General features: G+C 38.4%; 1 protein-coding gene across 2 annotated transcripts in view; it reads right to left on the bottom strand.

The window, feature by feature from the left end:
* LOC138744119 (C-terminal-binding protein 2) overlaps window positions 1-19,166 on the bottom strand; it is a 202,761-nt gene extending 183,595 nt beyond the window's left edge. For both annotated transcript variants that reach the window (XM_069899714.1, XM_069899716.1), the window contains exons 1-2: window positions 19,148-19,166; window positions 18,980-19,056 (exon numbers count right to left, since the gene is read on the bottom strand). The gene's annotated coding sequence lies outside the window, so the exon portion shown is untranslated. The remainder of the gene's footprint in view (window positions 1-18,979; window positions 19,057-19,147) is intronic.
* Window positions 19,167-25,600: the final 6,434 nt, after the last annotated feature.

The following is a 25,600-nucleotide window of genomic DNA, read 5'->3' as shown; positions in this document are numbered from 1 at the left end:
ACTCCCACTGACTAGCACCCAGACCATAGCCTTCCAGACCTCTCCCATCCAAATTCTTCTTAAATTTTAAAACTGAGCCCACATTCACCACTTCAGCTAGAAGCTCATTCCACACCCCACCACTTTCTGTGTGAAGTTCCCCCAAAGCATTTCCCCTTTCACTTTTGACCCATGTCCTCTGGTTTGTATCTCACCTACCCTTGGTGGAAAAAGCCTATCTACATTACTTTATCTTTGCAACTGTATAAGGTACTGGTGAGACCGCACCTGGAGTACTGTGTCCAGTTCTGGTCTCCATATTTGAGGAAGGATATACTGGCTTTGGAGACGGTCCAGAGGAGGTTGACTAGGTTGATCCCTGGGATGAAGGGGTTGACTTATGATGAAAGATTAAATCGTCTAGGATTGTATTCGCTCAAGTTCAGAAGAATGAGAGGAGATCTTATAGAAACATATAGGATTATGAAGGGTATGAATAGGATAGATATAGGAAGGTTTTTTGATCTGGCCGGGGAAACTAAAATGAGGGAACACAGTCTCAAGATTCGGGGGAGTAGATTTAGGACAGAGATGAGGAAAAATAGTTTTTCCCAGAGAGCAGTGAATGTTTGGAATTCTCTAACCAGGGAAGTGGTTGAGGCTGCCTCATTAAACATATTTAAAATTCAGTTAGATAAATTTTTACATGATAGAGGAATTAGGGGATATGGGGAGAAGGCAGGTAGGTGGAGTTAAGTCATAAATTAGATCAGCCATGATTGTATTGAATGGCGGAGCAGGCTCGATGGGCCATTTTTGGCCTACTCCTGTTCCTACTTCCTATGTTCCACCCTCCTCATGATTTTAAATACCTATATCAAATCTCCCCTCATTCTTCTATGCTCCAGGGAATAAAGACCTAACCTGTTTAACCTTTCCTTTAACTCAGTTCCTGAAATCTGGCAACATCCTAGTGAATCTTCTCTGCACTCTTTCTATCTTAATGATATCTTTCTGTAGTTAGGTGACCAAAACTGCACAATGTACAGGTACAGCACCCCATATCCAAAATGTTTGGAGCTAGAGGTTGTTTGGTTTTCCCTGGGGCTCACCACTAGCATCAGGCTCCAGATCGAGAAATAATCATCCACCACTACTCTGGATTCTTCCATCCAGCCATTGTTGAATCCAGTTCGCTACTTCACTATGAATACCTAGCGTCTGAACTTTCCTGACTAACTTACCATGCGGGACCTTGTCTAAAGTCCATATAGACAACATCCACAGCCTTTCCTTCGTCAACTTTCCTGGTAACCTCCTTGAAAAACTCTAAGATTGGTTAAACACGACCTACAATGCAGAAAGCCATGTTGACTATCCCTAATCAGTCCATGGCTATCCAAATAATTGTATATCCAATTTCTTAGAACACCTTTCAATAATTTATCTACTACTGAAGTCAGACTCCCTGGCCTAAATTCCAGGGTTACTTTTGGAGCCTTCTTTTAAACAAAGGAGCAATGTGAGCCACCATCCAATCCTCTGGCACCACACCAGTGGCTAAGGACATTTTAAATATTTCTGCCAGAACCCCTGCAATTTCTACAGTAGCCTCCGTCAAGGTCCAAGGGAATATCTTGTCAGCCCCTGGGTATTTATCCACCCTTACTTGCTTTAAGACAGCAAGTATTTCCTCCTCTTTAATCTGTATAGGTTCCATGGCCTCACTGTTTGTTTTCCTTACTTCCCACAATTCTGTTCCCTTTTCCCAAGTGAATACTATTGAAAAAAAACCACAAGATCTCCCCATCTCTTTTAGTTCAATACAAAGCCTACTAATCTGATCTAAAAGGGGACAAATTTTGTTCCTTGCTATCCTTTTGCTCTTAATATACTTGTAGAAAACCCTTAGGATTTTCCTTCACATTGTCTGCCAAAGCCACCTCTTTTAGTCTTCCTGATTTTTTTTCTGTTAGTTTTTCTTGCATTTAAAAAAAAACTCCTCTAGTACCTCATTTTCTCTATATTGCATATACCTGTTAAACACCTCTCTCTTCTTCCGAACCAGATCCCCAATATCCTTCGAAAACCAAGGTTCCCTATGCCTTCTAACCTTGGCTTTGATCCTGACAGGAACTACAAACTCTGTACTCTCAAAATTTCACCTTTCAAGGTCACCATAAACAGGCAGTTACAGACTGGAGAAGAGTGTACAAAAGAGAAAAGTTTTTGAAATACTGCACAGATGCGTAAAGTAGAATTTCCAAATAAACAATAATCTTAAACACAACTCTTAGACAAGCACATGGATGAAAGAAAAAGAGGGTTACGAAGTAGGAGGGGTTTAGTCTTTTTTTTCTAGGAACAATAGGTCGGCACAACATCGAAGGATATGAATGCTCTATGAAGATCCTGGCAAAGAGAAAAGTGATGTACAGCAAGTTGACATGGATGAGTTTGCAGGATGGGCAGATAACTGGTGAATAATAGACCAGTGTAAAGTAATACATTTAGGTACAAAGAATGGGGCTGCACAGTTAGTACAACACTGTTACAGCACCAGTGATTGTGACTAGATTTCAAACCCACACTATCTGAAAGGTGTGTGTACGTTCTCCCCATGTTTGCCTGGGTTTTACCCGGGGACTCTGGTTTTCTCCCACTGTTCAAAATGTATCGGAAGTTGTAGGTCAATTGGGTGTAAATGGGCAGCACTGGCTTGTAGGCTTAAAGGGCCTGTTACCGTGCTGCATGTCTAAATTGAAATTTGAATGAGTAGAGGCAACAGAAAAGCAGAGCTCTGATAGTTATCAAATACAGAGCGATCTTTGTTATCTGTGTGTAAATTTTTATAAAAGCTGTAGAGCACGTTACGAAAATGAGGAACTCAGCAGATTAGGCAACATTCATAGGTAAAAATGGTCATTCAGCATTTCAGGCCATGACTGAAAAGTAAAATGGATACGACATGTTAAGTAAGTTGTTTGTGAAGTAAATGGGATCTTGAGATTCATAAATAAAGGCCATTGAAAATAAAAGTTATGTTTGACATTTATAAAGCATAGCTAGGAAATGGTTTACTCTTGAGGAACATCAAGATCCTTAGAAAGTTACAAAAGAGATTTACTAGAATGGTTTCAAGAATGGATGATTTTAATTACCAGTTTAGAAGAGAAAATATGGGATGTCCTCCTTGAAACAAAGGAAATTAAGATGTGATTTAACAAATGTTTGCAAAATCTCATTTGGTTTTAATAAGATTTCTGGATAGAGCATAGAACACTACAGCACCGTACAGGCCCTTCGGCCTTGATGTTGTGCCAACCTATATATTCCTACCAAAAAAAACAAACTCTTGCTAACTCATAACCCTCTACTTTTCTTTCATCTATGTGCCCACCCAAGAGTCTCTCAAATACCCCTAATGGTTCAGCCCAACACTATTTCTGTCAAAGCATTCCAGGCACCCACATCTGTGTTAAAAAACCTACCTGATGTCTCCCTAAAATTTCCTCCCTTCGCTTTGTATAGATGTCCTCTGGAGTTTGCTACTCTCACTCTGGGAAAAAGGTGCTGGTTGTCTACCTGGTCTATGCCTCTCAGAATCTATCGTTTCCTCTCATCCCTCTTCACTCCAAAGATAAAATCCCAGCTCTACTAACCTTGCCTCAGGGTGTTTTTTTTTAAAAAAACATAGAGATTTGTACGTGCCTGGAATTCCTTGGCAGGGGTGCTGGTGGTGGAGGAGGATCCATTAGGAGCATTTAAGAGGCTCTTAAGACAGGCACATGGATGAAAGAAAAATAGAGACTTACGAGGTAGGAAACATTTAGTTTTTTTTTGGTAGGAATATATAGCTTGGCACAACATTGAGGGCCAAAGGGCCTGTTCTGCACTGTGGTGTTCAATCCAGATATCTTTGGACCATTCCTCTTCAAACTTATAACAATAAACCTAATTCTGATTGTGCTATGAATGTGTGTTATGAAACATTTTCCAATCCAGGCAACATCCTGGTAAATCTCTGCACCCTCTCCATAGCTTTCACATCCTTCCTCTAATGAGTTGACCTGAACTGAACATAATACTCTGACTGGCCTCACCAGAAATTTGTAGAGTTGCAACATGTCCTCTTGACTCTTGAACTCAATCCCCTGACAAATGAAGCCCAGAATTCTATAGGCCTTCTCGACTATCCTATCACCCTGCGTGACAACCTTAAAAGGTGTATGGATTTAGACCCCTCTGTTCTTCCACACTGTTAAATATCCGGCCATAAACACTGTACTTAGCCTTCAGGTTTAACCTTACAAAATGCATCAACTCACACATATCTGAATTGAACTCCATGTTACTTTTCTGCCCAACACTGCATCCTGTGTATATCCTTTTGTAATCAACAACTTTTCAACTATCCACAAGACCTTCAACCTTCCTATCACTCACAACCTTAAGACCCATCCTTTCGCTTCTTCACCTAGTCATTTATAAGAATCAGTAAAAGCAGGGGTCCCAGAAGAGATCCCTAGTCTTTGAATATAGCCTGGGTATCTTCATGAAAAAAATTCAAATTAACTTTGATCAGAACTCGTGTCTTCGCAGGGCAGTGGTTACAAAATGAATCGGGTTTCAAGAGGCAGTTAAACATTTTATTTGAAGTACAAGTTGCAGTGCTATGGACTTGCTATAGAGCCCGCAAGGACTCAATGGACCAGATAGCCTCTTCCTCTCAAATACTTATGACATGACTGGGGAGTTAATTCAGAATTAATGGTTCAGAACTCTCCATCTACTGCAGTAACAAAACTATGATACCTCTATTCTTTCAAGTGCATACTTGCTCAGCAGATCACACACATTGAGTATTTATTTCCCATTTCACAGATCAAAATTACTAAGCAGCTCAGCTGAGCCACTGCCAGGCTAGAGCACATTCAGCAACAATCGCCATTCTTCAGCAAACATTTCTCTCAATTTTTAAACTCTAAACTCGAATTCTGAACAAGGGTCCACAGCCAAATTATTCCCAATGACCAACTTGGACAAGGAGGCACCCAGTGAAGTCAGACAATGGAGGCAACTCCAACATTACTTTGCTTGAGCAGTAAAATTATATTGCAGACTAGACATATTCTGTAAAAAGGTAGGAGTCAACTGAAATTCTGCTTGTTTAAGAATATCAGAATAGTTGTGATCTTTTACCAACTGGGGAAGTGGGAAATAAATAAGGAGTCATTGATACTATTTTGCAGGATGCCATTATAAAGATTTTATTTGGCAGATCATCTTATTAATTGTCTGATTTCTGAGAATTCCATGTAGTTGGATTTGGTGAAAATCTCATTCATGGTTCACAAGTGTTTAAGTGTTAAGAGAAATTGGATCTCTGATATGGAATGTGCTCATTCAGTAATTGAAAGATTCCCTGCATTCAGCAAACGACACAATGGTTAGACATAAAACCAGGAATGACAAAAGCATTCAGAACTACAGAACTAGAACATATGCATGTATTTTCAGATAAAGAATTAATTAGTACTTGAGGAGATAAGAGCAGTTTGAGTTAAAATGTTTTATTTTAGGCACTCAATAATCATCTTGAGACCTGGTAATTGCATAATAATTCACATTTCTCCTTTGCTCAGTGGGTGTTTTCTCAGCAAATCATTTTTGAGTCTCTCAACTACACTACATATTTTTATGAATAAACATCTCATAAACCCTCATTTCCAATAAGAATTGGAAATGGACTCAAATTCAGTGAGGGCTGCTTACTATGTGCCTCTTCTTGTCTATCGGCTGTCCTTTCTCTCACTGGTTAACTTTCGTTCTGCTGGACTGTAACACTAACTAGATGAAATGCTGGTGTAAAATGCCACTGTTCAACACTTCTGCCTTGCTCCCACCATCTCCCCCCCCCCCTCCACTACTCTCAAACCCAGCATATTTTCCCGTTGTTTTACTCAATAAGAACTAATCTTGCACACTTACTTTTCAAGCACCTCTAGAAATGGTGTTCCTAATTAGACTGCACAAGACTCAGTTGCCCAGTTACTTAAATTTTTAAAGTCCTGTATCTCTGATCAGTTTCTGCTGCTAAGCCTAAGACTGCCTTACAATTTACCAGCTTCACTTCAGACTGTCTTCTAGCAGGAGTTTCACTCTCCTGTGGAGTGCTAAATGACTCAGCTGCTTCTAAGACTTCAGCTGACCTCTAACAATCTTTATTTTTTAAAAACCACATTCAGCTTAGCTCATCCACACAAATGTGACCCAACATACAGTTTCACTTGCTGTACACAAAAATACTGGAGAAACTCAGCTGGTCATGCAGCTTTCACAGGAAGCCAAAGGTAGTCAATGTTTCACGTCTGAGACCTTCCTGACGAAAGACCAATATATGCAGATTTTCTTATTTACCATATAGCTTCACTTGCCCACCAACCCATTTCAAATGTGGCTGATATCAATATGCAGCACTGATATATAATCTGTGTTTTCTCTACACCTACTTTTGCACACAGTTTGGTGTCCTGTCATCTCTTCTGTTATCAATTCCACCACCCCCCCCCCAGAAAAAAAAACAGCTTCTCTCTTGGAAGTCATTTGTTTTCATTTTTCTCTTTATTAGATTTCTGCTCCATCATTTTCCTATTATTTATTATTCCAAGATTTTTACGCCAGTATTGCTGCTTTGGCTCTCATAGGCACTTTCTCCCTATGCCTTTCATGACCATAGGACCATGAAGAAGCACCATAAACAACTTTCCCACCTGCACCAGCGTACTAGAAGGTGCCAGCATGACCATCTCCATCCAGCACAGTTCAGACTATGCAAGCAAGTGGAGCTTCAGCCACCAGCTCTCCTTATTTCCACATCTATACAAGGCATTGTAATGAACAATAGAGCCTTAACCAAATGCAGGCTAGGAGGTGGTGATGATTTCCTCTACCTTCATGCCCTGCCCAGTCCAGCTTGACTCATCCCCAAACTCTTCCTTTGAGCATCTCTTCTTGCCTCACACAGTTACAATCTTCTTTTGCTGATCTCCCTAATATCAAAAACATTTAACCAATATTATATTAATTGCTTTCCTCCTCATGGTTAAAGCAATTTCTCATACTGCTTCCAAACTCGAAATCAATTTCTGCTCTTCTCCAAGTACATTTTCCCAGCATCCCTTGATCTCTCTCTATATAAACATTCTCCACCCACAATCTCAGCCAAAATTGTTGACCTTGCCTTCTTCGATGTTTTCCACTGTCGCGAATGCAGCCCGTAAAGATTGCTTTCTTGTACTGCTTGATGTCCATATTACCTTTTCCTCTTTCAACCCTCTTTCCAGTGTCCTCCCTGGGAGGGGGGGGGGGGTGGAGAAAAACCTCCCAGCTCAATTACTCTGGCATTGTCAAATCCCACGTGTGTGTTCTTTGGCCCACCAGTCATCACAAGATTCCTGCACCTTCCATCCCTGCTGTCTCTGACATGATTAAAAACTAGCATTTCCTCTCAGTAAGCCTGGTCTCCACTGTCATCTCATCTCCAACCCACTAAATACATCACCCCAATACTTGTGGCAAGTTCAAAGCAAAATATTATGGACAATGGAAAAACAAATTTCATCTCATATCCATGGCTTTCCTTTAATCATCCCTACAATGTTAATCAAAAATACACTACCATTGTGCCTAGCTATGTTGATCAGTACCAATCTCATTTTAAAAGCTGGTAATTGCATAATAATTCACATTTTTCTTTTGCTCGGTGGGTGTTTTCTCAGCAAATTATGTTTGAGTCTCTCAATGTCACTTTACATACTTTTATGAATAAACATCTTATAAATCCTCTGTGCTGAGCAAACTCGATCTGAATAAGAATTGGAAATGGACTCCCAATTCATTGAGAGTTGCTCACTGTGTGCCTCATGTCTATCAGCTGCCCTTTCTCTCACTGGTTAATTTTGTTCTGCTAGTCTGTAACACTAACTAGATGAACTGCTGATGGAAAATGCCACTGTTCAACACTTCAGCCTTGCTCCAACATACAGACAAAGGAATCAGAAATTTAATCCAAGCCATGGTCCATTCCTAAATTGTTTGTGAACTAACAGCTCAGCCCTCATATGGCATCAATCTAAAGGTAAGCCAAGCTATTACACCCATATCCAACACCAAGACAAGCTTTGAACCACATTTCATTGCTGATACAGTACCTACTTCTGCATCTTAAAGCTGCCTAAACAGCTTGTGCATCAGTTTATCTGCCATGGAAACCTCATCCATGGCTCAAGTAGATTTGACTATTATACTTTCCTGACCATCAGCCCTCATTTTTATTTTTGTAAAACCGAAATTATTCGGGCATTATCTCAGTTCTTCAAGTCCCAGCTAAGGAACTCTTTTATTAAAATTCTCACTTTGTTTTTTTTTAATGTCCCAATATCCACATTCTACCTTCATTATCCCCTCTAGTTACACAGTGTTCAGAGATATCTGCACTCCCCCAAAACACAAAAATCACACCACAGGCAACTCTATCTTCAAAAAGGATAAAGCCTCAAGCTTTGAAATTCCTATCAAAAATTCTCCACTTCCTTGTTCTTCCTTTAAGGTCCCCATCAAAACTTCAATAGATTTTTTATTAATAATGCTCCTGTGATAACAGTGTGTAACATGGTCTTTGAAAAAATCTTGGAGAACCTTTCAGAAGGAAATCTGCTTATTGTATATTCTTGTGCGTGAAACAAAAGGGATAACATTGTGGGTGACAGTCCACTGTTCTCAACCTGGATTCTAAATGACCCAAAATATTGACTGACCATTTCTGTCCACAGATGCTGCCTGACCTATTGAGTCCATCCAGTTTCCCATTGTTTTTTTCTAAATTGAATGATATTCTCCCTCTCTCTTCCCCTCCCCTCCCACTCGACCATTAGGAATTTTTATTAGCTCCAAGTTTAATTGCAGTCACATCCAAAACAAATGGGATTTTAAGTCCTTATTGGTGCTAGAGACAGTACTCAGTAACAGCGTGTTTCATCTGATCTACGAAGCCTTTTGCTGCTTGTAAAATGGAAAATTCCACACTTGTCCTCATTTGTTTTTATTGCCACTATTTATTTTCATTGGAATATATTTAGATATATTATGGACAAGCTTGAAAGTTTGCTTACCGAGGGCACTTGCCAACATAATTATTTAATTGGTGTGTATTTTCAACTGTAAAAATCAATAAAATGTAAAGGGGAATTCCATTTATTTTTGTCCCAATTGCTTCCCACTCAAAAATCAGAATAGTGACCCTGCAATGCAAAAAAAGCTTAGTAAAAAAACAAAAGTAAGCTTTACTAATTTATGACACAATTAAGTTTTATTGAAGGAGGATTAAAGGAAACAAGGAAAAATAAAAGCACAGTCATGGGTTATGGGTGTGATTTTACACCAAGCGTTGGTTTCTCTTTTACTGCTGTAGTCAAATACTTCAGAACCTAAAAGAAAGCAGTTTGTTGAAAGAGTAATTAGAATAATAAAATGACCCAACATCAGTCATTTTGTGTGTTGGACCTAATTTGTGGATCTTCAGGTCAGACACCTTACAGAGGAACACACAGCCAATGTTGGCTGTTTCCTGGACTTTTAGTTTTCAGATTCAAATTTATTGACAAGAGTACATACATGATATCACAAACAATCACAAGATTCTTTTTCCTGCGCGTGAGGGAGAATTATCACATTGGTAGTGCAAAAAAAAACAATGAACACAGCATATACATGTAAACAGATAACAAATGTAAACAAATTGACTGTGCAGTACAGAGTGAATTTAAAAAAATCAATAAAGTGCAAAAGTAAGAGTCCTTAAATGTTGTTGTTGAGGAGTCTGATGGTGGAGGGGCACCAGCTGTTCCTGAACTTGGTGGTGCAAGTCTTGTGGCACCTATGCCTCTTTCCTGCTGGCAGCAGCGAGAACAGAGCATGTGCTGGGTGGTGTGGATCTTGATGATTGCTGCTGCTTTCTGACGGCAGCTTTCCTTGTAGATGTTCTCAACAGTGGGGAGGGTTTTGCCTGTGATGTACTGGGCTGCGTCCACTACCTATTGCAGGGGTTTACGCTCAGGGCTATTGGTGTTCCCATACCAGACCATGATCCAGCTGGTCAGCACACATTTTACTACACATCTATAGATATTTGCCAGGATATCTGTTGTAATAACAAACTTCCGCAAACTCCTGAGGAAAGTAGAGGCGCTGTTATGCTTTCTTCACGATGCTATTAGTGTGTTGGGTCCACGGAAGATCTTCCGAGAGAGTAACTCCCAAGAACTTAAATTTACTCACCCTCTCTACCTCTGATCCTCCAATAATCACTGGATTGTATACCTCTGGTTTTTCCTTCCTGAAGTCAACAATCACTCCTTAGTTTTGATGATGACGAGTGCAAGGTTCTTGTTGGTTCATCATTCAGCCAGGTTTTCAATCTCCCTCCTGTATGCTGACTCATTACCTTTCTTTATACAACCCACTACATTGGTATCGTTGGCAAATTTGTAGATGGTGTTTTTGTTGTACCGAGCCACACAGTTGTAGGTGTAAAGTGAGTAGAGCAGGGGGCTAAGAATGCAGCCTTGTGGTGCTCTGGTACTGATGGAGATTGTAGAGGAGATGTTCTTGCCAATCCTTACTGATTGTGGTCTGGAGGTGAGGAAATCCTTGATACAATTAATTACACAGTTGGGTGTTGAGTACCAGGTCTTGGAGTTTGCTAATCAGTTTTTAGGGGATGATGATGAACTGTAGTCAATAAAGAGCATTTTGAAGAATACATCTTTACTGTCCAGATGTTCTAGGGTTTTGTGTCGAGCCAGTGAAATGGCATCTGCCACAGACCTGTTGCAAAGATAGGTCCATGTATCCATGTCACCGAAGGGACAGGAGCTGATATGTTTCAACACCAGACTTTCAAAATACTTCATCATTTTTGATGCGAGTGCTACTGGCTGATGGTCATTGAGGCAGGTTCTGACACTCTTCTTGGGCAGTGATACCAGTATGATTGACACCTGTTTGAAACAGGTGGGTACCTTACCCTGCTGAAGTGAGATATTGAAGATATCTGAGAATATATTGGTACGTTCAGGTCAGTGTTCTCCTCCAAAAGTTGTTAATGGCAAATTGGAATATTCTCTTGGTAAAAGTGACAGTATATCAAAAATACTAAGGAACCAGCATGGATCAGCTATGACAATCGTAATAAGGTATTTTAAAATAATGAAATGGCTCTCCTCCCCAAAATAAATCTGTTTTGTTCTATTGTCCTTTGCAAAAGTAGATACTTTTGTGCAATTGCTAAAGGCTCCTGCAACTTCTGGGGGCTAAACTAAATCCACGCACAGTCAATGACAAAAAGAGCTAAATAAATTATACTAGATTACACCAAAAAGGCGATTTTTATACTTCTAAATGGCTTCCACAAAATGCACATCTGGCTACTAATTACTGCCTGAAGGCTCCTGATTGTAGTACATCTAAACTGATAAAATGTGTTTTCTTATCTAAGATCATAATGGCTCATATTTCCCACTTCTCGCACTCTTGCCTCCTTGGTGGTTGTTCATGTAGATTTGAATCGAATCATTCTTCAACAATGGTCTTTAAACTTCCCAATATTGTTCAAAACCATGACAAACTGTTCAGCTTCAACTGAGACTCCACAACAATCATGCATCAAATAGTTACTTTGGTTTTGTGTTTTGGGGTCAGCCTTTTCATTTAAGTTTTAAGGTCTCAAATTATTCTGCCAGTTCAGCAAAAGATGACTATTCAAATTCATAAATTGGGGCAGGACACTTAGCCAATCCTCACTGGTGGTTAGCGCAATACTGTTACAGCGCCAGTAATCAGGACCAGGGTTTGAATCTCACATTGTCTGAAAGGAACTGGTATGTTCTCCCGGGGGCTTCAGTTTCCTCCCACCGTTTGAAATGTACCATGGGTTGTAGGTTAATCGGGTGGCACGGGCTTGTGGACCAAAATTGCCTGTTACTGTTGTGTATGTCTAAATTTAAATAACACTATAAATTTTTTTAGCTTGTTCTTGAGCCATCCAATATTTAAAAAAAAATCCTCAAGCATGTCACATTACCAAACCACTAACATTTTACTGAAGTGAAAATTAATTTGTTTAAATTTGTATCTGCTCAAACTGATAAACAATATTGATTGTATGAATAGATGATTTTTAAAACAAGTTTGTTCTGGGACACCAACATCCACAGACTAGCTTTAAATATTTTTCTGCTACAATTTAATTCCTTTACCCTGACAGCAGTGAAGTTAAGCACATTCGCACAAAAACAGCTGTTTCATGAATGTTGGTCTCCAATAACCTGAATAAAAAGGAGGCCAAGAGAAAAGATCGAAAGCACTGGTGTGGTGGCGCTGGAGAATGGGTATTATAAATTACTGATCTTTCCTACAGCATATTGATCACTAAGAAATGAACCCATTGTCAATAGCAAAATGCCACTGTTTTTCCTCAGATACTGAATAATATGTCTTAGTGCTGATTTTCAGACAGATGAGATATTTCGCCCTTAAATACAGATTTGAAAAATATTCAAAGTCATCCATCTTCAGTCCTTCCAACCAGAAAGGTGATAATTTTCTAAAGCTAAAAGGGGGTGTTAAAAATTACCAGGCATCTCACTGCAAATTTCAACACCTACTTGTAATATTCAAACTATTCTTTTGTAAATCAATGCTGCAAATTAGTTCTGCACTGTTTTTGAAAACAATCGAAACTTTAATAAATACAAAGCGTGCCTTCAATCTCCAGTGTAATTGTAAATATTAATCCTTTCTAATCACTCTTCAACAACACAGAAACAGACCCATCAGCCCAACTTGTCCATGCCAGCCAAGCTGCTAACCTAGATAGTGCCAACTGACCGTTTGGCTCACATCTCTAGTCTAAACCTTAACTAACCATGCAGCTAACAGTCTTTTAAACATCTCTAGTCCAAACCTTTACTAACCATGCAGCTAACAGTCTACATCTCTACATCTAATACTGACAACTCATTCCACATACCCACCACACTCAGTGTGGAAAAAAGTTGTTCCTCGGTCCCTTTTAAATAAATCCCATCACTTTAAAACTATCCCAAGGCTAAACTCTCCTACTCTGGGAAATAGACCTTTAACTATGCCCCTTATGAATTTTACATACCTCCATCAGGTTACCTTAGGTAAAAATGATCCAGCCTATCTCTTCTCTCTTTACAACTCAAGCCCCACCCCCCTCACAGTCTACATAACATCCTTGTGTATTTTTTATTGCAAAGGAAAAACGGAATTCATTTTAGACATGACATTTTGTAATGTTTGTTTAAACCCAAAATCTTCGATACTTCATTTCAAACGGAGTAAAAGAAGTAGAGCATCTTCAAATTTACATAAACAATTATTGGAGGAATTAAATGTGCAAATAGACTGAAACAGTATATAAAAATACAGGACTGTTGACAGTGGGCAAGGATTGGAATTCAGACTGACAAACATATACTTTCCAACAGGGGAAACTGTCAGGTGCAAGCGCCCTAGTTTTTTTTCCTATATTGCTTCCTTGCTGAGGGACACAAACTAATTGAGAAACCCCTGTGGTTGAAGCTGGCTAATTTAGTGCAGACTAGAGATCAACATGGATTTATATTGGTTAATGCCATGTTGTTAAGATCTAAAACCCAAGTCTAGATTTGGTCAAATTGTTAAAGAAGTAAACAGAAATACCCACATTTCATCAATATATTATTTGTCCAAAGCACATTAGAGATGAATATCCTCATTCTGAAAATGTAAGGAATCCTTTCATGGATATTCACCACTGGAGAGTCAAGTGACCCAAACCTTGCATGAGCTTACAAGTTTCCTTTATTTACAACCAGAAATGGTACTACCTTGCATTCACACTGGTATCCTCCACTGATTCTCCAAGCAAGCAAGAACATAATAATCAACCTGGTTTATGTGTAGTTCCCAGTAAGATAAACTTAAGAAATATACTTACTTTACTTTGGCTTGGCTTCGCGGACGAAGATTTATGGAGGGGGTATAAAAGTCCACGTCAGCTGCAGGCTCGTTTGTGGCTGACAAGTCCGATGCGGGACAGGCAGACACGATTGCAGCGGTTGCAAGGGAAAATTGGTTGGTTGGGGTTGGGTGTTGGGTTTTTCCTCCTTTGCCTTTTGTCAGTGAGGTGGGCTCTGCGGTCTTCTTCAAAGGAGGTTACTGCCCGCCAAACTGTGAGGCGCCAAGATGCACGGTTTGAGGCGTTATCAGCCCACTGGCGGTGGTCAATGTGGCAGGCACCAAGAGATTTCTTTAGGCAATCCTTGTACCTTTTCTTTGGTGCACCTCTGTCACGGTGGCCAGTGGAGAGCTCGCCATATAATACGATCTTGGGAAGGCGATGGTCCTCCATTCTGGAGACGTGACCCATCCAGCGCAGCTGGATCTTTAGCAGCGTGGACTCGATGCTGTCGACCTCTGCCATCTCGAGTACTTCGACGTTAGGGGTGTAAGCGCTCCAATGGATGTTGAGGATGGAGCGGAGACAACGCTGGTGGAAGCGTTCTAGGAGCCGTAGGTGGTGCCGGTAGAGGACCCATGATTCGGAGCCGAACAGGAGTGTGGGTATGACAACGGCTCTGTATACGCTTATCTTTGTGAGGTTTTTCAGTTGGTTGTTTTTCCAGACTCTTTTGTGTAGTCTTCCAAAGGCGCTATTTGCCTTGGCGAGTCTGTTGTCCATCTCATTGTCGATCCTTGCATCTGATGAAATGGTGCAGCCGAGATAGGTAAACTGGTTGACCGTTTTGAGTTTTGAGTAATATGAAGAGAATGCAAATACCAAAGGATTAAAAAGCAATTAACGCAGAACATATATAGACTCTGTTTACATTGGCACAAGTTTACTTGCAGTAAAGATAAGGTGTTCCAATACCAATGAAGAATCATTGATCTGCACTGTGAAAATGGTGGGATGAAAAACATTAAACTGATTCATAGTTTCATCAAAATGATTTATGCCTGAAAATTATATCAGATTTAATGCGTCCCAAGTGAATGGAACTTTTAACACAGCCATTTTAACATCTCCAAATTTTTTTTCACTTTTGCAATTGAAAGGTAGGGCCACCTGCAAGTAGCTTGGCGTGATGTAATGTGTGTCAGTGTTGTGTGTGGCAGTTTCACATAATTGCTTGTTCCAAAACAAGAGCATTACAAATAGAAAGTGGGTGCTGTAGAGGTTCCTTATCATGGGAAGTAACACATAAATGCCTATAAATTATCATTGCAATTTTACTAGCATTAGAACAGAGCTAACAATTCCCCTAATGAAGTTTCAAAATGCTGTGACCATTTAAGTTTATTATCAAGCGCATCAGAAATGCAGTTATAAAGGCTGTTTTGTGAGCAGACATCACACACTTTGGAAGATCCAGTACAGAGTTACAGAGAGAGATCAGGGAAAGATTTTTAAAAAATCTTTCATATCAATTCCAAAACTGCATCAACATGCTCTTTTGCAAGTATCTCTGCTTCAGCAACAGTGTGTTTTACTGTTGAACCTCTCCTATTAGTAGCACCCTTTCTCATATCTCTAATCTCAGGAAGTAGCTCTTAAAGGATCACTGCACAATACAACCAGAATTGAAACACAAAAGAATGTTGACAATAAATGAAGGGAAGTGGTTAACAATGCTAGAAGACACTGACCAAGTTCTTCCATAGTGCAGGGGAACAAGCAGAGACTTCTGAAGAGCGAAGGATACTTCCTCCATGTGTGAAGAGCATTCATAAAAGGTAGTTGCCTTGGAAGTGTCCAAAGACATGAGCATACTCTACAACAGCCGTTCTTAGCGGATGCCGCAGCACATTCAAGTAAAAGCCTGGTTTCCTTTTCACCTCGTAACAAATATCTTGTTTTTATGTAGTTGGTAGCAGAGAAGAAAATAGAACTTGACCGATTCACAGGGAATGGGCCCATAAACTTTGAGCAGTGTTCTCAGAGAGCCATAGCCAAAATACAGGTTGAGAATGACAGCACCTGCCCTGTCATATACGTATTACAAATGTGATTGCAAAAGCCACGTACATCAAAAATGAAGATTACTCGTTACCAGTAGAGGTAACACAGCTCAGAAAAGCAAATTTGCTGCATGCATCAGCCATGGACACACCGTCTTACACAGAACATTCAAATGCTAGATAGGGTATTTTGCTTCTTTCTGCTGCTTTATGAAAGTCTACAGAAGGTGCATCAGCAAATTTGGAAACCGCTATTTCTAGTGTTTTGAGCCCAGAGGACCCCAAAACCCAGCAGCAATAGATATTCACCAATACAAATGGTTATTTAAACAAATGTTGCTTTTAATTATCTTTAAACATGAAAACAAAATCATACTTTAATTTATCACTATTGACTTAACTAACCTAACTTAACCCCCTTTTAAATTCTAACCACACGTGCATGTAATGTTCAGAAAGTTCTTTGATTCGCAGACCAATCTCACTTCTCATTCCTCCAAGTTCTTTTGGTAATAGATAAGTTCTTATCTATTTTCAAAGTTTGCAAATTTGATTCAGCAACATAGAATGCTTAAAGTCAGACTGGGAATGGAATGGTGAATTAAAGTGACAGGAAGCTCAGAGAAAATACTCATCCATTTAGTCTCCCCATTCTATCTTTGATTTGTGCAAAGAGGAGACAACACAATGAGTGCTGAATGGAACATACTAAATTGTAAGAAATGCAGAAGTTGTTTGGGTTGATGGAAGTGGGAAGTGAAGAAATAAAAGGCAGATCCCACAATATTAAAAGGGAGATATGACAAAGACAGTGAACATAGGAGAATAGAAAGAAAATAGGGTGGAGAAGCTGTAGATGAGCTATCTGTGGCCTTTTAATGGATCCGGATAACATAATGAGATTATAAAGTTATTTTGTAATTTCATGTCAGATGTGTACATTTCCATGACTGAAAATAAACAACTTGAAAAATTGCTCCAAATCCAAGTTTTATCATTTTGATGTTCCCAAATTAAATTTCATACATAACATTCCCTGATGGCAGTTATTGATCATCTTTCATTTTGCTTGAATTGATCAATTTGTCAGTCATTTCAGAGGGCAATAGAGAGCAACCTGCATTGTTGTGAGTCTGGTAACACTTTTAGGCCAGGTAGTCCAAGGACAACTTATTTTTTCATTGAGGCAAGTTCATGAACAAGATGAGTTTCATGAGAAATTGCTCATTTAATGGTCACTGATGCCTGCTTAATATTTTCAATTTATTTAACAGATTTTAATTTCATGTCTTCAGGATATTCCAAAGTTCTGAATTACTTCTTCAAAAGCAGAGCTTTCAGTTTATTGAATGTGGAAGTACAACCAATTGCAACATCACATCACAATTGCTCAACAAAATGATCAATGTTAACAGTCAGCAGAAAAGACATGGATTTAAAATATGAGAGGCAAGTTTAATGCTTTTTTTACTCTCCAAAAATGACATTTTTTTTTAAAAGGAGTTTTCAATTTAACATAGCAGACTTTTAATACTTTCAATCAGACCCGTTTTCCTGCCGTGGGAAAAAGGTCACAATGAGAAGAACTGGCAGGAGTTCAAAGACATACTGAGACGATTTTTTTCTGCATTTTCCGCAAAATAAAAATCAATTCTTTTACTGATTCATTTTTTAAAAATAAAACAGGAATCCAAGGAGAACAGCATTGCACACCACTGATAGATACTAACTCAGCCCCTGTTAACTGGCAGATGAAGTAACTGGATAAAGACTGCTTAAATGTTTATCATGTTCTGTGACTCTCAGGTGGCGTTTGAAGGGTGAGTAATGGGACAGACTTCTATTTTGCAGCAAGCTCTCCCTGACTGTTTACATCTCAAGGCCACATAGCAAGATGTTTTTGGGATGTTGTGGAAAGTGCCAGGATTAACTTCAGATCAAAGTAAATTGGAAAGAAAGTTCAGTGGACTGATTGATGGTCTGCTGATACTCATTTTGTGCCAAGAGCAAAGATGGATTTCTTCATTGATATCACATGTCAAAACTCAAATGAAAAAGGCAGCTCAATCTCAGCAGTGCCTATTATCAAGTGTAAAAGAGTGACATTTTAAACTCTGCAATTATTTTGCAATTAGTCCAGTCCTCAAACACAAGTCTACACAAACACCAGACGAGCCTGTATGGGCAAGCATGGGCCAAAAGCAGCCCGTCATGTTAAGGTGACTCTAGTCTTTCCAGATGCCAATCAAGGCAAGATAAGAAAACAAGTATATTGTGTTTCTTTCACTAACCATGTCAATCTCTATATGAGTGACAATTGTAAAGTCTAGTGACAATGCTTTTTTCCAAAAATGGGTATAGAATGTTACTGGAGTATGCCCTCCTAATAACTGTTCTTGTCCCTTTTAGCTGTTGCTTAGATGTACAAACAAATTAACAAAGGCTGATACATTGCTAAGAAGTGATGTTGTGTTTGTTCTACCTCCGTAAAGTAACTCCATCAATATTGAACAGGTCCAATATTTTTTATCATTCCAATGTGACCTTCTACCCATGCAATTGAGTATGGCTGGAGTCAAAAAATTGCTATTTTCAGACCTGAGGATATAGCTAGAAGACATGAGAGTCAGGAGCTGACAATCAAAATGAACTCTTCCTCCTCTCGCCTTGATCCAATTCAAACCGTGTGTCCAGAGATGTATATAGAAAAATTAAGAAGCGCTGCAGAAAAGGAACAAGTGCTTCCAAACAAAACTACTATAAACTCAACATATTGCTAACTGTTGTCGTCCATATTTAAATGTCGCAGCCAGTGGAGAGAATGATGTGCTTTGTTATTTTGTTGGACAATCTGGAAGCTCATCAATAAATGCTGTAAACTCATTCAGAATGTGCAACAGAAAATGGCTACCTCTGTCACTAAGCTGCATGTCTGATTCCATCTGTGCCAGTCATTTGTTGTCAGGACTTTCCCTTCCTTGCCAAATGCTGGAAAACAACAAACAATTTTTATTTATTCATTCACTATTTCAAACCTAATACCATTGGCTTAAATGGTTAAAAGCAGATGTAAACTTACTGTGTGCAGTATATTCAAAATGTTCCAAGAGGAAATCATAATCAAATTTATTTGAATATAATCAAAAGATGCTGGAAAAATAAAGAGTATTGTTTCCTTTAGTGGTGTCTCATGCACACAATCTGTGTTTCAATGCAACAGCTTGAACAAGCTACAGAAGTATTATTCCATCACTGTTCCAATATAGTTACTAAAGCTAAATCGAGCAAGTTTAGAGAGTGCTGGCAATATACTGTAAGTTTATCCAAGTAGTCACTTTTCATGCTAAGAGAAAGCAAGTTGGCAGAATGCTCTGGATCTCGGTTCTCACTAGTCTGCAGGCTCCAAAACCATTCACAGTATTTCCCTACCTTTTCAGCAGGTATTAGCTTACTTGTGAGACAATGAATAGACAGAGAGGACAACAAGTGAGATCAATTGACTTAATATTGGCCTGGGAAAGAAACCTTCCCTGCTGCAACGAGATCAGATAGCAGTGAAGGAGAGTGGGGTGCTGAGGGCAGTGAAATAATAACTTAATTTCAAACAAAGATTCAAACAAGGAAATCTTTACTGAATTAGCAATAAATCTGTGTAAGGAGCTAAAATAAACAAATACAGTGGAGAGACTGTTTTAAGTTGTAGACAATGCATAGATTGAAAAATGTGAAATTGTGCGAAATGGCATTAGAATTAGAATTCAATTACGAACTGTAATTAACAAAATAACATTTGAAATGGAGATAATGATGAAAATGACAATTAAATTCAACAAATATGTAATAACTGAACAGTACAAACCCGGTAACACCATACCTTGAGATACTTAACCACTTTAATCAGCAAATACCAAGGTTGAGTGCGAATTATAATGGGTGCGACATGAAACCTTAACTGCAGCACCTGGGTGGCCCTCCTGGGACCTGGGTGAGATTACTGGGTCGTATGTGCCTCTTGAATCTTTCAAATAGTAGCTTAGCCTACCTGTCAAATCGGCAACCCAGTGATTTAAGGGGGATCCCGCACCTGCGATGACACGATGAGTGACGTGTCATGCAGCCACAGGGAATTCCCTGTTCCCTTTCTGTTTAAAGTTCCAGAGCTACTGGATGAGCCATTTTCCCTTTCAAAGAGACAGAGGAGGACACCCTGGGTAAGTTTTACTCAGATGTCCGACCACCTCCGAGATAGGTCTGGGACTCGGATGGATTTTGACCGGGCTTGCCTGGTTCGGCCCTTTCAAATAGCCCTGTACCTAGCTCTTCAACCTCGTCAATTGCCCAGTGAACCTCATTTTACAAGGCAATTTGAAAGGCCCTCTTTATGTTATTTTTCTTTTCTGAGCCATAAAAATCTAACAATATTATCCACTGATCTTCTATTTTTAATAAAACCTGTTTGGTCCATATTAATCAATTTAGGTCAATATTTAGCTGATCTATTAGCTATTAGTTTGGACAAAATTTTATAATCAGTATTCAATAGTGAAATTGGTCAAAATGAAGATGGAAGCAAAGGGTCCCTCCCTTTTTTTGGAATAACTGTTATTATAACACAGTTTTAAATGACTCAGCTAAGTCCTAAAGATCTTCCATTTGATCTAACAACCCCATAAATATCAGAATTAATAACTCTTTAAAATCTTTATAAAACTCTGGAGAGAAACCATTCTCCCATGGAGCCTTATTGTTTGGTAAAGAAATCAATATATTATATAATTCTGTAACTGTAAATGGATTTGTTAATTTTGTCTTTTCTTCTATGCTTAACTGTGGTAAAGTAATTTTGGACAAATGTTCATCTATTTTATCACCATCAAAGATTTCAATTTATATAATTTCATAAACACATCATTAATACCTTGTGTTTTTTTACGTAAGATGACCCGAATCTTCTTTTACAACTACTATTGTTCTCGATACTTGGCATGCTAAAAATTTATGAGCTCTATCTCCCAATTCAATATTTTGTCGGGTTCATCTTATATCCCTCTCTATGCTATAAATTTGTATTGTATTAACCTTCAATTTCTGTAAATCGAATATTTTCCTTTGTTCATCATTCTCTCGATTTTGCAATTTTTTCCCCATTTTTATTACTTCCTTTTCCAAATAATTAACTTCAGACATATATTCTTTTTTAATCTTAACCATATAATTTATTATTTGTCCTCTTAAATAAGACTTCAAAGAATTCTATATCACAAACTTATTAGTTACAGACTGTTCATTCAGGTCCATAAAATTTTTTATCTATTGCCTTATAAAGTCACAAAAATCTTTCCTTTTCAACAATGCTGCATTAAACCTCCATCTATAACCTATATTTTGCTCCTCTTCCATTAAAAGTGATATAACTAAAAGGTGAATGGTCAGACAATACCTCGCCTGATATTCAATACTATGAACTCTTGTCTGGAGTTGAGAGGCGATTAAAAAAATAACTATATGGGAATATGTCCTATGCCTATAAGAATAAAATTAACAATCTCTAATATCAGGATGCATCTTCCTCTATCAATAAGTTTCATTTCATTCATAAAATTTTTCACATCTTTTGTCACCTTATTTTTAACCATAATTCCCCCTGATCTATCCAACTTGGAATCAAAGGTAAAATTAAAGTATCCTCCCATAATTATTTTCCCTTTTGCATTAGCTAACTGAATAAAAAAATATCTTGTATAAATTTTCCATCATCTACATTCAGTGTAAATATATTCAAGGTCCAATATTCAGAATATATTTTGCAATTATCATCACATACCTCCTCACTTTATCAGTCATTACATCAAGTACTTCGAATGGTAAACTTTATTTATTAATATCGCTCCTCCTCTAGCTTAATAATTAAATGAAGAGAATACCCCCCTACCCAATCTCGCTTTAGTTTCATATTAAATGAGTTTCTTGTATAAAAGCCATATCTACTTTAATTTTTCTTAATATAATTCAAAAACCTTTTCTTTGTCAGATTCTGAATTCCATTAAAATTAATACTAAAAAAATGACAATTTCCCTGCCATTAGACAACATCAAAAATTAAGCCTACATCCATCTCCCCATCCAACCCAACCCTCCTCATATAATATCTAAGAACCAAAAAAAGAAAAATGAAGAAAAAAGATAAGGAAAAACCCCAGAGGCGCATGACGTTAAAGCATTTCTATCACCCTGATCTGTACGGGACGCAAAACTGGTCACATTTGTACCCAAGATAGCGCAGTGGTCAGCATCACATTCCCTACCAACTCGCTCAAAACATCATACCACCCCTTACTATAAGCTTATCAATAGACCTTTTAATCCATTAATCTTATCCAGTATATTAGATCACACACAATATAGGTTAAACCTTCCTCCCCTTTTAAATTCTCTCAAAACTCAATGTATTTTCAGTTACAACAAAACCTTTCCATTATATAAATGAATTCAAGTATCTACAACCATCTGCTGATCTTTAACAGGCAATGAATTGGCATATACCTTTGCTTCATGAGGCTCAGTAAAAAAATCTATTCCTCCCTCCCGAGACGAATACTTTCAAAGCAGCTGGATATTTCAAAACAAAGACATAGCCTTTTTTCAACAACACATCTTTAACCAGATTAAACTCCTTTCTCTTCTTCAACAAATCAAAACTTATATCTGGATTAAAATAAGCTTATTTCCATTATAAATCAAAGGTGATTGACTTTCTTTAGCTTGTTTCACTGCCAGCTCCAATATCTTCTTTCTTACTTCATATCGAAGGAATCTGACAAGCATTGGATGGGACCTTTAGTCAGGCTGAGGTTTAGGTCTCAGTGCCCCGTGGGCTCGCTCTATCTCCAAATCACCAAGTCTTGACCCTCAACCCCTTCTTTAAGTCCAACAATCTTGATATTATTCTGTCCACTAAAATTTTCCAAAACGTCTATTTTTTGCATTAACTGATCATGCTTAACAGTTGCTTCTGCTTGTGCTTTCTTCATTTGATCTTTTAAGATTTTTAATCTCAAATTCATTCCCTTTAATTTTTCCATCCTCTATTTCAAATCTAGTGTCCACCTGTTGTATTAATCTTTCCATCTTATCACCATTCTTCCTCACTTCATCAGTTAACACTTCCATGGATTGTCGAAAAAAATCTAACATTTGCTTTAATTCACCAAAAGATAAAGAAGCGTCTGCACCTTTTTTCTACTTTTTTCTTGACTGAAGGTCATTCTTGTTCTTTCCTTTGTTTTTCAGGTCTTGATCACTGGAGCTATGAGTGTCTGGAATCTTTTTTTAAAATTTCCTCCTTTTTTGTGCTCTATGCAAACGCGACTCCTCGCGCATGCACAGAGTCACTTCACCCAACGTCGGCAGCCATTGTCGGGGGAGACCTTGTGCAGCAGTGTCCAAGGTCTCCCTGGCTTCTGGCCTCTCTCCTTTGGATACTACCTTATGGACAGCACCAGGATCCTTTCTTAAGGTAGGCCTCTCTTCCTTTTCTTCCTCAGTTTCTTGTACAACAGTAAGGCCTTTATCTTTCTTTGGTGGCATTGTTGATGTCTTCTATGTCTCTTCAGAGAGTTCTTTCATATATTTTCTGAAACTTTTAAAACTTTTTTGTCACATTTTCTCAACTTTTGAGGAGAGCAGTGATTATCAGTCTAACTTCACGGCATCATGTGACACTTCCCCTTGAAAGGACCTCTTCACTCCTTCTACCCTTTGATTCTTCTTGTCCCACTGAGTTCCTCCAGTTGTTTGTAGTTTTCCTGCAAATGGGGACTGTTTAGTCACCTGAAATTTTTGGCCCTCACTTAGACTTTACACAGTGCTATGAGCATAACATGAACCTTGTCTCCAGTTGGAACCAGAGGGAAGAGAAATGGATTCTCAAGATGCTTCCAAATTAAGAACCCATTTCCCTTGGATACAAGAAATTATTTGGGACGGAACCAAACCATTGTTTAATCAGTAACGTGATGTTGGAGGTTTATGATCACTACCCTAGTACCTTGCTGTCACAATGCAATAAGGATCTGAATGCATAAACATCACTTATGATCTTTCTGTTGCATTATTTGGTTGCTGAAGCACACTTCAGCAAATAATAGGGGTTGGAATGTAATGAGAGGCTTATTGTAAACCTCAAGGACATTCTCCTCAAAGACCCATGCAGCAAGAGCTTCCCTTTATCCAATCTGTTTGGCTCAGGTGCCAGATAGATAGGAATCCATGCTCTCCAGCAGTTCTGATGTCATCAAGCAAGCTGGACATTCAATTATATTAAATAACTCTCAGACACAGTAAATTGATGCAAAAGCAATTTGCAAAATCATTGATAGAAAAGGATAAATATCAACTTTGCTTATTATCACCTGCCAAGAGGCAGTGAAAAAGGCTTGTATGCAAACTATTAGTTATCTTATATTTAGCACAACAAGCAAGACAGTAAAAACACAAAGGCCAAAGGCAACACAAGTTTACTCTTCTGGAGTTTATTCAGGAGTCAGGAAAGAAACAGTACTTGAATCTGGTTGTGCAGGATCTTGTACCCATGATTCTTCCTCCATATAGGGAGGAGAGGCAATGATTCTTCTTCCTGACCGGGGGGGTGGGGGTTGAAAAAATATGTAGCCAGGGTGGGATCAGACTTTTAATATGTTGGCTGCTTTTCCAAGGCAGTAGAAGTTTTAAATGGTTATATATAGTGTGCGGTGAATTCAAAATGTTCAAATCATAATCAAATTCATTTGAATTGGATAAAAAAAATAACATTTTCTGAACATTCCATATGGCAATTAATAAAAATTGGAACCTGGATATATAATTGTAGAAGCTAAAGAAAAAAAAATTCTTATTTCAATTCTGATTCCAATGTTGCTTGAAATACGTGAGGAAATCAGAAGAGACATAAAATTAGACTTTCAAGCATAGAATAAGCAGTAGCTAAATACAAGATATCCTGTCTCATAGATCTCAGGTTACAAAGTTGAGCATTTTCTGAGTATTTGATAATGAGACCAGTTTGCAAATAGCTTAATTTCACATTAATTCCCAGTGGAGAAGCCAGCGAACAGCATCAGTAAAAGGCATAATAAATCAGACACCAGCATCATAATTTGCACATTAAACAATATGCATGGAATTTGCAAAGTTCCCATGTTTTTTTACATTAATGCCAAGAGTCTTAGAGTCATTACCACTATAAAATCCAATCCAACTCATTGATTTCCGAACTTTTTTTTATATAGTTGCAATAAACACAAACAAAAAATAGTATTAGAACTGAAGTGTTCATTTCACTCTTTCGACCACTTCAATGTACTGATCACAGAATCTTTGCAAATAAATTCCTTTCACAAGCTTTCAAACCTCCTCCTTCAACTCCATATAAAACACAGGCACACATTTCTGCTTCTTTCCTCTACTCTTCATAAATACAAACCTGAAAATTGATGACTGCATTCTACCTACAATACCCATTGTCTCTCAAATT

This window comes from Narcine bancroftii, chromosome 10, assembly GCF_036971445.1.
Source record: "Narcine bancroftii isolate sNarBan1 chromosome 10, sNarBan1.hap1, whole genome shotgun sequence".
Lineage (NCBI taxonomy): Eukaryota > Metazoa > Chordata > Chondrichthyes > Torpediniformes > Narcinidae > Narcine > Narcine bancroftii.
Note: the sequence above shows the minus strand (reverse complement) of the source record. Positions and strands in the feature narration are given on the sequence as shown.